Source organism: Dermochelys coriacea, chromosome 1 (assembly GCF_009764565.3).
Source record: "Dermochelys coriacea isolate rDerCor1 chromosome 1, rDerCor1.pri.v4, whole genome shotgun sequence".
In the NCBI taxonomy this organism is placed as follows: Eukaryota; Metazoa; Chordata; order Testudines; family Dermochelyidae; genus Dermochelys; species Dermochelys coriacea.
Genome location: NC_050068.2, coordinates 121,717,600 through 121,735,732, shown reverse-complemented (window position 1 = coordinate 121,735,732; position 18,133 = coordinate 121,717,600). Strand labels below are relative to the sequence as shown.

At 43.1% G+C, this 18,133-nt stretch overlaps 1 protein-coding gene across 6 annotated transcripts in view; it reads right to left on the bottom strand.

The window, feature by feature from the left end:
* GABRG3 (gamma-aminobutyric acid type A receptor subunit gamma3) overlaps positions 1 to 18,133 on the bottom strand; it is a 524,307-nt gene that overhangs the window by 393,260 nt on the left and 112,914 nt on the right. The window contains exon 3 of one of the 6 annotated variants that reach the window (XR_005290558.2): positions 12,237 to 12,316. The exons of the other annotated variants lie outside the window; for them this stretch is intronic. The gene's annotated coding sequence lies outside the window, so the exon portion shown is untranslated. The remainder of the gene's footprint in view (positions 1 to 12,236; positions 12,317 to 18,133) is intronic. 6 annotated transcript variants of the gene reach the window in all.

The following is an 18,133-nucleotide window of genomic DNA, read 5'->3' as shown; positions in this document are numbered from 1 at the left end:
TATTTTCAAAGGTATACAAGATGATGTGTGATTTGCATAGTTGGTTCTGCCTGTGGTGCTCGTTACATTGAACTGCTCGCTGGGCAAGACATGTAAACAACCCTTCCATGATGATTTGTGAGTAATTTTCGCCTGAGCATCTATTTCCCTGATAATTAGACCAATAGGAAAGCTCTTCTAATTACACATACTGCAGATCAATCTGATTTTTGCTATGGAGGGCAATCACCATGTATTCTGCTTTATTAGACAGTCTGAGTATTTTTATATAATCCTACTGAAAATCAGAGTAAGGGCAGAAGCAGCACCACTGAGCATCTGAAATGCATGCTGGAGGCAGTAATCAAAGTCAGCATGTGTTTCAAATCTGATCAGGCAAAATAATATTGAAAAATGTCAAAGAGTTTACAAACAAAAAAGTTTTCCCTTTACATATATTCACAACTGGGAACACAGGCTTCCCATCACCCACTGGCTTTCTTTGACATGTAATAAAAGTTAGAATAACCGACAGTGACTGGAGGGAATGGACTACCACTGCAATTTCATTCAGAAGACTCTGTGAATGTTCAAATGTGCTGACAGTACTGCTTCCTATAAGGCTGCAACTGATATCCACTGTTAAAATTCATAGCTGAAGTCTAGGATTAGCTCTATGAGATGTTGGATGCTAACTTCTTGTTGAGAAGGAAAATGGATGTGCCTTTGTGTATAATCAAGATGCCCCAAAGTCTCCCAGATGGGTTGATCTCACCTTCAGTAGGTTATGGCTCAAAAACCTGTTAGATTTGAAACAAGCAGCACTGTTGGGTAATAACTTTGATATAGCTGACATTATCTACTTATTGCAGGTGATGGCCCCTGCAATAAATCCATAAGCCATGGCTTTACTTTCACTGTGTGGAGCTGTGTGCCATACTACAGACCCAGGTAAACACATAGCTGTGACAGACTGATGATATCCTGCAACATCCAGGACAAACCTTCTGGAATTATGATAAGTTTTAATGAATTAAGTTAAACCTTGTTGAATTAGGTTTCAGAGTAGCAGCTGTGTTAATCTGTATCCACAAAAAGAAAACGAGGACTTGTGGCACCTTAGAGACTAAAAAAATTATTTGAGCATAAGCTAGAGCTCACTTCATCGGATTAGGTTTAATAACTTTGGTGTCTGTTGTAATAATAAAGCAGCTGTATATGTGTTATTGTGGAATTGTATGTAATTCCCCTAGGGGAGAGGGATGCTAATATAATTCCTCCAGTTATCAACCCATTTGAAGCCATCCCCTGGAGAGGTTCACATATACCAGTTCAAACTGGATTCTCCAGTGACCAGACAGACAAAAAGGATTTTTGGATAAATAGCCTGGTTTTAAAATGAGGCTCAGGGCCTTCTTCCTGATCCAGCAAATGGACAGGACCTCCAGTCCTTGGAGGGCCCAATCTTTAAGGAAGGGTTAAAAGGACTTGCCTACTGAGGCTGCGTAATACTGGGTTCTTGTTCTGGGTTCTTGAAGTGGTGATGAACTTGAAACCACAAGGAAACTCCTCCGAAGAGAAAGCAAGCAGGCCTTCTTGGGCAGCCTGTCTCTGCTGGAACCAACGTAGTGAAGGGAAGGAACTGTTCAGCCTGGAAGCATCCTGGTCAGGAGGGAGAGATGTGGTTCATCACCCAAGACAGGCAACAGGCTGGAGAACTGGAAGTCTGAGAGCAGGTGCTCTTGCTGGACCACTGAGGGGAAATTCAGTTTTCCTGGTTTTGGTGTATTTGCATTGCAGTTATTTAAATGCAATAAGAGTGTTGTGAATGAATCATTGCCCTCACCAATCCCAGAATCAGACTCTCTTTTTGCAAGAGAGCAGAGAAGAAGGAAATACTTACAATAAATTCAAAGCAAACAGCAAGGTGAAACCTGTAAAGGAGAAAAGTGGTGTGGGAGAGGAGGTTTTGCAATGTGGGTCCTATTCCAATCATCTACCTCTCCAAACTCAAGCTAGAGTAGAGTACACCCTAACAAACTAATACTTTCATAGACCTTAAAGCCAGAGGGGCTATTCTGATCATCTAGTCTGAAACGTACATGGTTTTGGAATAGTGTGTGGATACCACACATCAGATAATTTCTGCTTTAATGTAAAATATTGAGTGTGAGTTGAAATACAAATACAGGAACCTCTATAAAATTTGCCTATTATATTGAATCATGTTTAGAGTAATTCAACATATTGCAAACATAGATGCATTTTGTGCTTACCTTCCTTTGCTAACTGGTGGTATATGCTGCTCCAATATTTTGTTATTGCACGATTGCCTTTGATGCCTTGGGTTAACTGTTAACATGACAAGTAACCACAAGATTTAGTGCTCTTATGGCAAGTTGCTTGATTTACAATTGATTGGCTTGAATATTTTCCAAACTATGACATAATTTAGGAATCAGATGATAAAACCCATCAGGGTATAATGATTCCTTTCCCAACACAACAGGCCAAAACTACTAACAGCATCAAATTTTCATAATTCAGTGAACTCTGCAGACAGCCACCTCCCATACACAGCTGCAAGCCTGGCCTGTGAGTCTTATTCCATCTCCTCCTGTGTGCATGACTAGTACACTAGATGATCAGCATATATGCCTCTCATATTCACTAGTGCTGCATACAATAGACATATGGAATATATAGGTCCCCACAACAGCTTCCCCTCCTCTTCCTAGATCTCACCACTGTCAAAGTATGAGCAATTTCTTATCTGGATCTGAACTCCCCATGTTTGCCCCATCTGAACTATGGATGAGTGACAATGCCAACACTAACCAGGTAGTACCTGCTTAGTTCAAGATGAATTTAGCTCAGGAACATTTCTAGATTAACCTAGTCAGAGTAGTACTATACATTTCTAATCAGCATAAATTCTACAGTGATGAGTGCATTATAAATATGTACCGTAATTTACATCAGCTCTTTAAAAAAATGCTTTCTGTGGCTTTCACTCTCCAAGATAATGGGGGCAGATACTTGTATAGAGCTGCCTGGAAGGCATTTAAAAAAAAGGAATGAAATTATTTAAAACAGGCATGTTTACTTGCACAGTGGACTAGTTTCTTTAGCGCTCAATTCAACAAGGTACTTAACCCTAACTTAAGTACACAGTAAAGCCACTAAAGAAAGTTGAAAGTCTAAAAGTTGGTGTAGAATGCTCAGTCATGTTTTGCCAGTTTTAATCCTCTTTAACAGGCTGATTCAGAATTTACTGAAGTCAATTGAAGTTTTCCATTGACTTCAGGCCCTATTGAAAATTTTGGAAAAATGTTTATTTATCTAGATCTTATTGAGAGAAATTTTAGTGAACACACATTCTGATCATGAATATAATAAGTTGTTTTAGACAAAGTAGCTTCGTTTAAGAGTGAAAAAAAATACCCCTAATTCCACCTGGCCGGTTATCTTTCACCGGATTACTTTGGTGCAAAAACTATTAGAAATCTTCATTAGCAAATCCTGACTCATAAGAAACATAGATCCTCCTAGATACTTAAGTCTGCAGCTCACACCTCCCTGAAACTATATATGGGTATTAACACACAAGCTGCATTTTCCAGCCAGATACAGGGAAAGTAAGTCTGATTTTTACCTTGACCTTTGGTGTTTGCTTATATCTCCAAAAGAAGGTATTTAACACCACAGGATAGCAACATGCAAAAAAAGTCATTACTCAAGAAAGTTCAAAATACTGCTTTTCTTCTAATTTTTCTGCTGACTAAGGCACATGGAAGTCCAGTGATTTGCCATGCCAGCACCAAACCAGTGAGTCACAATCTTGGTTAGAACCTGTTAATGGAGACACTCTGCAAATCTGAGTCTCATTTGACTTATACACATGAAGCTTTATTGTTTATCCAATAGCTTATTAAAAATCATCATTTTGGTTTGGAAATTGCACTAGAAATCTCACGCTTTGTTATGAAGTCTCCACTACTTTCTGGTTTTTTGGTGTTTGTTACAGCATTTCTGTATTGGGTTGAAACCAAGCAGCACAGGAGAGCTCTTATCTCTTTCTACCCCACCACCCCCTCCACCAGTTAGAGCTATGGCAAAACTCTTTAGGATCTAAAAATGGTTTGATTTTGATTTGAATTGGGGGGTTTGAATATTTGAGTAATTTATTTCAGCCAAATATGATTGCTCATCTTTAATTAAAAAATTAGGATCCTTTTGGATCCTAAAGTTGTTTTGTCACATGGGCCACACAGTTATTACAAACTAAAGCCTAAAGTACTTTAGAAAAGGTTTGCCAGTGTAGCTATGCCTGCAAAACCTGCTAATGGAGATGCAGCTTACACCAGCAAAAGTGATTTTGCTGCTGTAGCTTATACCAGTTCCCCACAACGAAATGAACTATACAGGTTGAAGCATTATTTCTTGCCAATATAACTATCTTTTCACCAGTATATAAATCACATCCTACCTGCCATTATTATACCAGCAAAAGATCTAGTGTGAACTGGCCTCGGGTTCGGGGGTGCGCCTCAATTAGTGATCTTGCTCTTTAGTTCTGATAAATTGCCTCTTGATTCTGCTCTTCCCCCTGGTGGAGATGTGACCCTACATCTGTAGTTGGTGTAAACACTAAATTGTTTTTGCTTTGTACTGGGCTCACTTATTTGTTCTCAGGAAAACAGTGGCATATGGAAGCCAGTGATTGCTCATTCAGCGGCTACGCAGTAGAAAACGCTACATTGCAAAGGAGTATTTCAAAAGGGAACCACTCACTACCAATGCTGCCTATAGGTCAGGCAGGGGGGCAGCAGATAGTCACCCCTTTTCGGCTAATAGTCCTGTCCTTCAGCTTCCCTCAGGGCATCAGGGCTTCACTACAGCATGGGGACTTTGCAAGTCTGGGCCCTTAAACAATCAGGGTTTTCCCCAGCTGAACTCTTTACCAAGGTAAAGGCTTCTGTTGATGTCCTATCTGTTGGGAGTGGGTAGGGGAGCCAAGGCCCATTCCCTCCACCAGTCTCCCGTCCTGAGCCTGATGGTGGGCAGCTATGTTCTGTACCCTGGGACACTACACAGCGGCTCCCCAGACCACTTCCTACCCAAGTTTCCCTTCTTCCCACAGAGTAAAATACATAATCACAAATAAAGTCTCTGACCTTCCCTTTGTAGATCCTATCAGTTCTGTGTTTCCTAGTCTCAGGCCACTACAGCTCCTGAGCAGTACTTCCCCAGAGCAAAGGTCTGCTCCCTTCCACTGCCTTCCCTCTTCTGAGCAGCTCTGCTTCCCCTTTTAAACCCACCCCCAGCTTGTGCAGGCTTTGCAGACAGGGCTGCTTGGGCCAAGAACTGCTGCTTAATCCCTTGGTCTCTATCATGGAGTATATACACCGTATCACAAGCATGTATGAATATTTCCACTGGAAGGAAAAGAGAAAAAACTGAGTTTCTAAAAGACTATGACAACAATTTTTATGCTAAGATGTCGTCCAAAATGTTCCTTTAAGAGTAACTAATACTTAGCTGGAGCTTATCCTGTGTCATAGATGTGGGGCCAGTTGCTTATGCTGCCATGAGCTGTTGCCTTAAAACTGCTCTGATATTCTCTCCCACTTCCATTTCACCAACAGACTCAGAGAATGCCTCACTTGCTCTTGTTGACATGGCAGTGTTCCTAATCTTTACAGGGACCAAAAGTGTCATTAAAATGCAAAAGGGCTTTTTTAAAAAAGTCAACCAAAAGCGCAAGATTTTCTTTTTAAAAGTCTGTGAGAAGACCAAAGTATAACTCATTTCTGCTAGGTTTGGATTTAACTTAACATCAGCATTTACAAACACACAAACCATAGCAGCAGCCATTTCTGGAAGCACATACATGTATCCTAGGTTTGTTAAAAACCAACGTCCACCCAGGGACTACAACCTTTTTAAACTCAAAATTTGATAGCTGAAAGAATAATCCAATGGGGTTGAGTTTTGCAACTTGAAGGTCCAAGTGAATATGAAGGAGTCAGTTTGCACCAATTCTTTATGAACCAAGCTGCCTGATTCTGTTTGCAAGCACCATTGCACGGATTTAGTCCAAGGACTAATGGGGACCCTCAGTCTGTACAACAGTAGAAGCCACAAGCAGTGTACTCAGGCACCATGTTTACCACTTTTTGCAGTCCCCCAATATGGGATTAAAAAATAAAACTGGTGGAATATCGATTACAAAGAACTGTTGACAAAATTTAACCATTTTCAGTCTTTCAAAGAACTTTGATTTTTGTACATTTGCCGAAATAGAGTGTGAATGTGTGTCCATTCTTCAGAGGCAAAATAGGCGAGTGAACTGAAGACTGGTCTGGGAGCCAGAAACTCTTAACTCTTTTTTCTACCACTTCCTGTACTATGAATTTATGTCATTATATCAGAACATACATATCACCCATATTCTAGAATGGAAAACAGGCTTGCAGTGGTTAAATCACTTGCTCAGCATACTATGTCAGAGCCAGGATTAGAATGCAAAAGAGTAGACCATAGTGGCTTCCATAAAGCAAGTCTTGTAATATCGGTCTCAAAAATATTTTACTTTTACAGAACAGGTGAATCTCATTCCCACTGGAATTGACAGCAATTGTCAAACAACATAATCAAGACATCTTCTGCACAGATGGGATTCTTGAAGCTTTTCTCTAGGAGCACTTCCATTTCCTAAAGGAGAGAGTTTATAAAAAAGATTTGAGGTGCAGCATTCTAGGAAATTTTCATATTCTTCCTGACATTCTCCGCAGGTTCGTGCTGTAGGAGGTAACTGTCCTTTGGTTTTTCAGTTGCTTTTGTCTCAGGCTGGTCACTATCCAGAGCCCTTGTGAGTCCTTTGTACTTCCCACAGGTTTACATTCCTACTCCAAGAATGCAGCCCATTTCTAGTATACATGTACTTCCAAGTTTTAATTGTTACTTTAACTCAGCCTGGAATTTGTCATAGCTTAGTTTCTTCTCATGTGGTAAACTACTGTACATCTCTTGCCTGGCTTTTCAGTAATAAAATTAGGCAGCTCATTCTGTCGCCATCATTATATCGATTTATTTGGCCAGTTAATTCAGATTGTTCTGCCTACAGAAGTCATTTACAATCCATTCCTCTGAAAAACTGTCAGTCAGAAAAACAGGATACTCAACCCTCCCACCCAGAGCCCCAGAAGCTAGAACAGCCTCAACAGCCATTTCTGTGCTTCAAATCTTCAATCTTCAAATCTTTGAACTGCTTTTATTATGGTTATAGAGACCCTACTTGTTGCCACTAATTTGTGACCCATTTCTTTCAGCATTCACATTTAACTCCTGTTAGCCCTGGTCTACACTAGGCATTGAGGTCGAATTTAACAGCGTTAAATCGATTTAACCCTGCACCCGTCCACATGACAAAGCCCTTTTTTTTGACTTAAAGGGCTCTTAAAATAGATTTCCTTACTCCACCCCGACAAGGGGATTACCACTGAAATCGGTTTTGCTGGGTCAAATTTGGGTACTGTGGATGCAATTAGACTGTATTGGCCTCGAGGAGCTATCCCAGAGGGCTCCATTGTGACTGCTCTGGACAGAGCTCTCAACTCAGATGCATTGACCAGGTAGACAGGAAAAGGCCTACGAACTTTTGAATTTCAATTTCCTGTTTGGCCAATGTGGCAAGCTGCAGGTGACCATGCAGAGCTCATCAGCAGAGGTGACCATGCAGAGTTGAATCAGCAGAGGTGACCATGATGGAGTCCCAGAATTGCAAAAGAGCTCCAGCATGGACCGAACGGGAGGTACGGGATCTGATCGCTGTATGGGGAGAGGAATATGGGCTATCAGAACTACATTCCAGTTTTCGAAATGCCAAAACATTTGTGAAAAATCTCTGAAGGCATAAAGGACAGAGGCCATAACAGGGACCTGAAGCAGTGCCGCATGAAACTTAAGGAGCTGAGGCAAGCCTACCAGAAAACCAGAGAGGTGAATGGCTGCTCCAGGTCAGAGCCCCAAACATGCTGCTTCTATGATGAGCTGCATGCCATTTTAGGGGGTTCAGCCACCACTACCCGAGCTGTGTTGTTTGACTCCTTCAATGGAGATGGAGGCAACACGGAAGCAGGTTTTGGGGACGAGGAAGACGATGATGATGAAGTTGTAGATAGCTCACAGCAAGCAAGCGGAGAAACCGGTTTTCCCGACAGCCAGGAACTGTTTCTCACCCTGGACCTGGAGCCAGTACCCCCTGAACCCACCCAAGGCTGCCTCCCGGATCCACCAGGCGGAGAAGGGACCTCTGGTGAGTGTACCTTTTAAAATACTATACAAGGTTTAAAAGCCAGCATGTTTAATGATTAATTTGCCCTGGCATTCGTGGCTCTCCTGGACATACTCCCAAAGCCTTTGCAAAAGGTTTCTGGGGAGGGCAGCCTTATTCCATCCATCATAGTAGGACACTTTACCACTCCAGGCCAGTAGCATGTACTCGGGAATGATTGTAGAACAAAGCATTACAGTGTATGTTTGCTGGCATTCAAACAACATCCACTCTTTGTCTGTGTTATCCTCAGGAGAGTGATATTCATGGTCACCTGGTTGAAATAGGGTGCTTTTCTTAAGGGGACATTCAGAGGTGCCCGTTCCTGCTGGGCTGTTTGCCTATGGCTGAACAGAAATGTTCCCCACTGTTAGCCACGCAGTGGGGGAAGGCAAAATGCGACCTTGTAACGAAAGCACATGTGCTATGTATGTAATGTTAACAGCAAGGTTTACCGTGAAAGAGTGTATCCATTGTTCTATAAAATGCATCTTTTTAAATACCACTGTCCCTTTTTTTTTCCTCCACCAGCTGCATGTGTTTCAAGGATCACAGGATCTTCTCCTTCCCAGAGGCTAGCAAAGATTAGAAGGCAAAAAAAATGCACTCGCGATGAAATGTTCTCTGAGCTCGTGCTGTCCTCCCACACTGACAGAGCACAGACGAATGCGTGGAGGCAGACAATGTCAGAGTCAGGAAAGCACAAAATGACCGGGAGGAGAGGTGGCGGGCAGAAGAGAGGGCTGAAGCTGAAAGGTGGCGGCAGCGTAATGAGGGGAGGCAGGATTCAATGCTGAGGCTGCTGGAGAATCAAACTAATATGCTCCAGTGTATGGTTGAGCTGCAGGAAAGGCAGCAGGAGCACAGACCGCTGCTACAGGCCCTGTGTAACCAACTGTCCTCCTCCCCAGGTTCCATAGCCTCCTCACCCAGATGTCCAAGAACGCGGTGGGGGAACCTCTGGCCACCCAGCCACTCCACCCCAAAGGATTGTCCAAGTAACAGAAGATTGGCATTCAATAAGTTTTAAAGTGCTGTGTGGCCTTGTCCTTCCCTCCTCCACCACCTCTCGTAATTATCGTAATTACCTTCGTAATTATCCCCCTATTTGTGTGATGAATTAATAAAGAATGCATGAATGTGAAGCAACAATGACTTTATTGCCTCTGCAAGCGGTGATCGAAGGGAGGTGGGGAGGGTTTATTTACAGGGAAGTAGAGTGAACCAAGGGGTGAGGGGTTTCATCAAGGAGAAACAAACAGAACTTTCACACCATAGCCTGGCCAGTCATGAAACTGGTTTTCAAAGCTTCTCTGATGCGCACTGCACCCTCCTGTGCTCTTCTAACCGCCCTGGTGTCTGGCTGTGCATAACCAGCAGCCAGGCGATTTGCTGCAACCTCCCACCCCGCCATAAATGTCTCCCCTTACTCTCACAGATATTTTGGAGCGCATAGCAAGCAGTAATAACGTGGGAATATTGGTTTCACTGAGGTCTAACTGAGTCAGTAAACTACACCAGCATGCTTTTAAACATCCAAATGCACATTCTACCACCATTCTGCACTTGCTCAGCCTGAAGTTGAACAGCTCCTTACTACTCTCTAGACTGCCTATGTATGGCTTCATGAAGCATGGCATTAAGGGGTAGGCTGGGTCCCCAAGGATAACTATAGCATTTCAACATCCCCAACAGTTATTTTCTGGTCTGGGAAGAAAGTCCCTTCCTGCAGCTTTTGAAACAGACCAGAGTTCCTGAAGATGCGAGCATCATGTACCTTTCCCGGCCATCCCACATTGATGTTGGTGAAATGTCCCTTGTGATCCACCAGTGCTTGCAGCACTATTAAAAAGTATCCCTTGCAGTTTATGTACTCGCTGGCTTGGTGCTCTGTTGCCAAGTTAGGGATATGGGTTCCGTCTGTGGCCCCACCACAGTTAGAGAATCCCATTGCAGCAAAGCCATCCACTATGACCTGCACATTTCCCAGGGTCACTACCCTTGATATCAGCAGATTTTTTATTGCATTGGCTACTTGCATCACAGCAGCCCCCACAGTAGATTTGCCCACTCCAAATTGATTCCCGACTGACCGGTAGCTGTCTGGTGTTGCAAGCTTCCACAGAGCTATTGCCACTCGCTTCTCAACTGTGCGGGCTGCTCTCATCTTGGTATTCTTGCACCTCAGGGCAGGGGAAAGCAAGTCACAAAGTTCCATGAAAGTGCCTTTACGCATGCGAATGTTTCGCAGCCACTGGGAATCGTCCCAGACCTGCAACACTATGTGGTCCCACCAGTCTGTGGTTGTTTCTCGGGCCCAGAATCGGCATTCCACCGCATAAGCCTGCCCCATTAGCACCATGATGCCCACATTGCCAGGGCACGTGCTTTGAGAGAAGTCTGTGTCCATGTCCTCATCACTCTCGTCACCATGTAGATGTTGCCTACTGACCCGGTTTTGCTTTGCCAGGTTCTGGTGCTGCATATACTGCTGGATAATGCGTGTGGTGCTTAATGTGCTCCAAATTGCCAAAGTGATCTGAGCGGGCTCCATGCTTGCCGTAGTATGGCGTCTGAACAGAAAAAAGGTGTGGAACAATTGCCTGCTGTTGCCCTGTAGGAGGGAGGGCAACTGACCACATGGCTTACAGGGTTGGCTTACAGGGAATTAAAATCAACAAAGGGCGTGGTTTTGCAAGAAACTGAATGGCTGCCTCAAGGATAGAACTCAAAACCTCAAGGATAGAACTTAAAACTAGGTTTAGCAGGCCATTGATTTCAGAGGGAGGGAGGGAGGGAGGGAGGGAGGAAAAAATGAATACAAAACAAATCTGGTCTATTTCTTGTTTTGAGCCACTTCATCTATCTTTATACATCTTGCTGGCAGCAGACTGTGCAGTACGATTGCTAGCCATCGTCACCTCCTCGGTGCTCGGCAGAAGACGGTGCAGTATGACTGCTGGCCATCATCTTCTGCTGGCTGCAGATTAAAAGACTCCGGTAGGACTCAATCGCCATGAGACGAAACAAGGGAAGTGACCTGGTTGAGTCACTCCCAGTTAAAAGAGCACCCAGGACTACATCGACGACGGCTACCAGTCATACTGCACTGTCTGCTGCCAAAAGGCAATAAACTGCTGCTGTGTAGCAATGCAGTACCACGTCTGCCAGCACACAGGAGACATACGGTGATGGTTAGCTGAGAGGGCTCCATGCTTGCCATGGTATGGCATCTGCACACGTAACTGAAGAAAAAAGGCACAAAACGATTGTCTGCCCTTGCTTTTACGGAGGGAGGGAGAGAACGGGGGCCTGACGATATGTACCCAGAACCACCCGCGACAATGTTTTAGCCCCATCAGGCACTGGGATTTCTACCCAGAATTCAAATGGGCGGTGGAGACTGCGGGAACTGTGAGATAGCTACCCACAGTGCAAAGCTCTGGAAGTCGACCGTTGCCTTGGTACTGTGAACACACTCCGCCAACTACATGCACTTAGAGCATTTGTGTGGGGACACACACTCGACTGTATAAAAATGCTTTCTACAAAGCTGACTTCTATAAATTCAACCTAATTTCGTAGTGTAGACATACCCTTAGTGTGCATGGATTCTTTGTGACCTAGCAGCAAGCCTTTACACAGGAGAAGCAGCAGTTTAAGCTGGAACCATAACAGTTGAGCGCAAGAATAATCAGCTACAGTTAGAGTTGAAAGTATTTGTACATCTTTTGCCTCACAATGCAATAGTTTTGTTCAGCTACGATCCCTTTCCCTGGTTAGAAAAAGACCATGATGGCTTCCTCTGGATGCACAAAGTTCCAAAGCCAGATTTTGAGTTTTAAAGAAAGGATCCACTGTCAACATCTTGACTCTGCATTACATTATTGGAGAGCAGTGTACCTGGATTATTACTTACTTGTACCATAGACCGGTCCAAAGGGCAAAGTCAGCATCATTGTTCAAACAGAGGGAGACATGGTCCCTGCCACAGACAATCTAGTTTCAGACAAGATGCAACAAGTGAATATAACAAACAGTAGGAAGGGAGGACTAGGTATGTGCACAGCTTGACTGTTCTAGCTCATTGTATAGGTTTTATTTTATTAATATAATGCAAGTTATCCCCCGCTACCTTTAACCCAGCTACAGATATTAATCTCCTACTGCCCAAATAAAAGGGCTTATTCTGACCCCAACTCCTATACACTGATCCAGTTGTCTTTAGGGTTTATAGGGGCTCTGTAACTGACCAGTGGAGAATTCCCTTGACACAGAAGCAGCCCAAGGGCAATTTGGTTAAGTTTGTTGTAAATTAGAGTGACTGTGTGGATACTTATTTTGGTTTAGGAATGGCTTCAATTCATTAGGAGTTTTGGGATAAACTAAAATAATCCATTTGTCTACTGAAACAAAAGTGTCCACACAGCCAGTTGCCCTGGTTTAACTATACCTGATTAAAACCGATTCACATTCTACCTATGCGATTTTCTAAAGTAGACAGGTCCTCAGTGACCGTTTACATTGTAGCCATTAGGCAAAATCATAGGAATTAGAGCATTCCATCAGTCTTCTATTAGTTTACAGTCTCAGGCAGCTAAAAATACTATTAGGTTTCTCTCTCTACTATACTAATTAATAGGGCTGCAAACTGGAGAACTTTTAAGAAGTGTTTTCCACTGACTCATAATAAATTAGGTAATTTAAAAGCTTGAGAAACAAAACAATTGTATTTTCTTCTTATAATTACAGGGTCAAAAGCAGTTGCATGCCTATAAATGTACTTATAAAGACAAAAACAGGAAGGAAACAGTCAAACTTGACATTTTGCACACAACTAGAAATATACTGATTAAGAAAAAAAAAAGATACTGTAAAACCAAATAGCAGGTAGCATTTGAGAAATTCTAAATGGTCTCTGCAGACAATGGGTGGAGGTGATTTTCTGCATTTTGTTTTCTTATGGGACTAGTGCACATTTCAGTTGATGACTGATCTACGCTGCCGCTTAAGTCAACGCAAGTTACATTGCTCAGGGCAGTGAAAATATCACCCAACTTAGCAACATAGTTTACATCTCGCTTACGCGGTATCTACACCAAGCTATGTCGATTGGAGACGCTCTCCCGCTGACTTACTTTCCACTTCTCAGCGAGGTGGAGTATTGAAGTTGACAGGAGACGCTCTCCCATGCACCCATAGTGTCTTCACCTGACTCGCTAAATTGCCGCCGCTGCATCAATGACAGCTACGCCAATTTAGCACACAGTATAGGGCTTGTCTACACTACCAGCCTGATCGACGGGGCAGCAATGATCCAGCAGGGGTCAATTTATCATGTCTTGTATAGCCACGATAAATCAATCACCGATCGCTGTAGCGTTGACTCCGGTACTCCACCTGAATGAGAAGCGCAAGGGGAATCGACTGGGAGCATAGATGAAGACACTGCGGTAAGTAGATCTAAGTACGTCGACTTCAGCTATGTTATTTACGTAGCTGAAGTTGTGCAACTTAGATCAATGCCCCCCACCCCCAGTAGTGTAGACCAGCCCTGACTGTAATGGAAGAGACAATTTGTTAATCATTGGCTATCAAGCCAAATTGTCATATTAGAAAGCACAACACCTCACGCTGTACTAATGAACAGGAAAGCCATATTCACTTAGCCTTAGAATTCCAACAGCACAGGTCATGGACAGTGTTCCAGGATATTCTAGCAATAAATTTAATTACAAAATATTTATTAATAACCAACAAGTCTTGCATATACTGCATATAGTTTCACTTCTGAACTATGGTGAAAACAACAACAATTCCTACTCCTCAGTCTGCTGCGTCCTTCAGGGACTTCACACTTTTACAGAACCTTCCATCCAAAAATCCTAGAGTGGTTCATGAACACTGGTGAATTGCTCTTCACACCTACTGTAAGAAACATATTATTCCATTATATAAGTGGGAAAAGGGAGCCAAGAGGGAATTACATAACTTGACTAAAGATACATAGGAAATCTGTGGCAGAGCAAAGGCTCAAAGTGTCAGAAACCAACATGTCGGTGGGCATGCTTAGTGGCTGGAGCAGTACCTATCAGTTTGGGAAGTGGAGCCAGAAGTCAGAGCTGGAATCAGAAGTCAAAAGTGGGCTTGCATCAAGGCAAGCATAGGGCTGCTGGGAGCTGGGCTAGAGCAACACCTGGGTTGGAGCCCAAGCCTGTCACCACTTGGAGAGTTCCAAGCCATTATATGTTTCAGAGTGGTAACTGTGTTAGTCTGTATCAGCAAAAACAACGAGTCCTTGTGGTACCTTAGAGACTAACAAATTTATGTGGGCATAAGCTTTTGCAGGCTAAAACCCACTTCATCAGATGCATGGAGTGAAAACTACATGCATCTGATGAAGTGGGTTTTAGCCCGCGAAAGCTTATGCCCAAATAAATTTGTTAGTCTCTAAGGTGCCACATGGACTCCTCGTTGTCATTATGGCATGTGGCTTAATCAGGCTCTACTTCAGGAATGACTCATCACTTCACAAGAACTCCCAATCTTGTGTTTTCCTCGCTAGTTTACACCTATCTTTTAAAAAGTAGGTGCGTCTGCTGAGAATTTCAAACTTGTCATTGCTAGTTTATGGTTTACTGCATCTCCCAGGAAATGAAAGGGCACAAAAGTGAGCATGGGTAAAAACTGATGACAAAAGCACCAGACAGAAATATTTGTTCTACCTCTATTTGCTAGATTTGGCTTAATTGGTTTATCAGGCAGTGCTATTAAAAATGCAGATTGTCTCTTGAGAACTGTTAATGGGACATAAATCGCATGCATGACTTCGCTGCATCATTTTACAGCAGCCCACAGTGAAAATTTTGCATAAATAGGTCATTAAAAATACAACAAAAGAAATATGTTGACAGATCAACTGAACAGCTTACATAACTGCAGAAGACAGATATAGTACAGCTAAAAGAAATTTCAATCTTGGAAATTAAGGGCTACCCTTTTGAAGCAAGTGCTGTTGCACCTCAAATCATCGGTTGCCACTGAGAATGGATAGATATAGGCAGACTAGGGCCTTCTCCATGTAGGCAACTACTCAGAAATTTTGCACTATTTCACTACCTCTAGAAGAGCTGGCATTAGTGTAGGTGTTTGTTCATCTCTAGTGACTGGTCCAAGCAGCAGCTGCTGCTATATTTCAGGCCCTTCAGCAGCTTCTGTGGGGATATCACGACCTCAAGCTTGCCACCGGCTGCAGATTTATTATACCGATATTATTGTATGTAAGTGAAATGTGGGTGCTAAGGAACAATGCTGGACTGATTTTTTATTTGTGTCATCTTTGCCAACTGTTCATTATTAAGGGACAGGACAAGATCAGAAATGAGGATATTTGAAGCCAAACTCAGCAACCACCTCCATCAGTAGTGGTTCAGTTTTTGCTGCTTTTTTGGTGTGGACATATTATTAGAATGGAAGACCTACAGCTTCCAAACCCTGTTTTCCATGGACTACCACCACATGGCCAGGGGCATGAGAAGCTTCAGTGGCATGATAAGATTGACATAAGGTGATCTGGTTTGACATTCAATTTAAGGATCTAGCCAGTGATCAATTCAGGTGACACTCAATCTTCAAGGAATACCTTTAGGATTTGCCATGAGAGTGGCTGGTCCATATAGTTGCTGCTTCCAACTAGCAAATTTAGTCCCTTAGGTCAAGCAGTGGAGACTCCTGGTATTAGCTCTGAAGGCTCCGGATTCAAATCCTGATGATGGTCTAAGGAAGGCATTAACGTAAAGTAGGGGTTGACATTTTTCTGCTCATTTGTCTAGACTTACTCTGAGAAGAGTTAGAGGATCGGATGATTAAATGGCTGGTTCATGGCACTAATACAAACAGTACTTCCACCAAGCACATCATACACAATTGTTTTAAATCCAGATACAAACTTCTTCTTGGGAAAAGAAAAAAAGTGAGATTGAGAGAGAGAGAATGAACCACACGATAGCCCCTCTTTATGTTATTTAATGTGTTGCTGGAAGGTTCTCAGATGACATGGTGATAGGTGTTCTATAACAATGTGAATAGATTAGAAATACACCAAGTTAGTGTGCAAGTGGCATTAATGTGTTGTGCCTTTCTTTATAATTAGCAGGCATTCCCTGAGGAAGTGATTTTTTTGTTTGCTTGCTTGTTTTTGGTACAACTTTCCTGCGTGCTTGGTTTTCTTTTGAAGTAGAAATTTATTTTATTTATTTGGGTCTGAGCTTCCAGTGTGGTTGGTTTTCTTAATGGAGAAAGGGAAAGTGTGGTCAAGGACAGTGTCCTACAATGTGGAAAGAAAGAATGAGCAGGTGGTTGTAATGGACAGGCACATCTCTGTATAACTGTCTGCTGGTTTCTCTTAAGGCCTTCTTTAACATAAGCTGCATGGGCAAATGTTGATGATGGTGGCTTGTCAAGCCACTTGACTAAGGGACCCTTCCTGGGCAATACAGATGTGGGTGCACTTATGAGGAGATCCGTAGTCCCTAGCAGAGATCTTTCTTGGCTTCACACACCCTTCTCCCTGCCCCCTACAGCCCCACATTGTCCAGGCATATTCATGAAGACCAGCCCCACTCAATGCTTCCAGATCAGGAGTCTCCCCACCCTATATATGCCTTTTGGGCTTCGAAGAAGGATATTCTCCTTTTCTGTCAGATTTCTTGCATCCACGCTGATGAAGTGATCTATCTAGAGACAGAAGCTACCTCCGGAACAGATCTCTCAGCTTTGCACCTGGGACAGTGTTAGAACAAAACCAATTTACACAAAGACTGTGCTTTGCTAGATTAAGTTTTAGACTTTCAGATGCATGTTTTCTCTTTTATTTGATTGTAACCCTCTCTGCTTTTATTTCTTTGTAATCTGGCATCACTGAAACTATGTCCTGTTATTTTTGTGATGCTTGCCATAACCTGCAAATAACTATTTATTTTTCTTAGTTAATAAACCTTTAGATAGTTTATTCCAGGACTGGCTATGGGCGTAGTCTTTGGTGTAGGATCTAGGGTACCTATCTTGGGTAAGTGACTGGTCTCTCAGGACTGAAAGCAAGCTGAATGTGGTGTGATTTTTGCTGTAAGTGACCATTTATCACTAAGTCCAGTTTGTCTGGGTGGCAAGAGAACCTGGATGGTCTAAGGCAGTGGTTCTCAAACTAGGGGAGCTGCTTGTTCAGCGAAAGCCCTTGGCAGGCTGGGCCGGTTTTTTTACCTGCTGCGTCCACAGGTTCGGCCGATCACTGCTCCCACTGGGAGTGGTTTGTCAATTCAGGCCAATGGGGCTGTGGGAAGGGTGGCCAGCATGTCCTTTGATCCCATGTCACTTTCTGCAGCTCCCATTGGCCTGGAACGGTGAACCGTGGCCAGCGGGAGCAGCGATCGGACAAACCTGTGGACGCAGCGGATAAACAAACCGGCCCGGCCCACCAAAGGCTTTCCCTGAAAAAGCAGCACCCTAGTTTGAGAACCACTGGTCTAAGGGGACTGTCTGTGACTCCATAGTATGACTGGTATAGTGGTCCAGGAGTTCACATTTGTTACTGGCTTGGTAAAATCTCATTATAGAACACACCATTAGTTTGGGGTGTTTGCCCTGTTTTTGATTGTCTGCCCTGAGGTAGGCACTCATGGCCATGAGCCACTCTAGGCAGCGTGACAATTTTAATCTAAACCAACCCAGTGCTGTGTTTGAACTGAAGTAATTGTTAACTCCAGTTAATGTGGCAAGCTGCTGGGTACTGTCTCTTTAAAGGAGCAAATGAACCTTTTT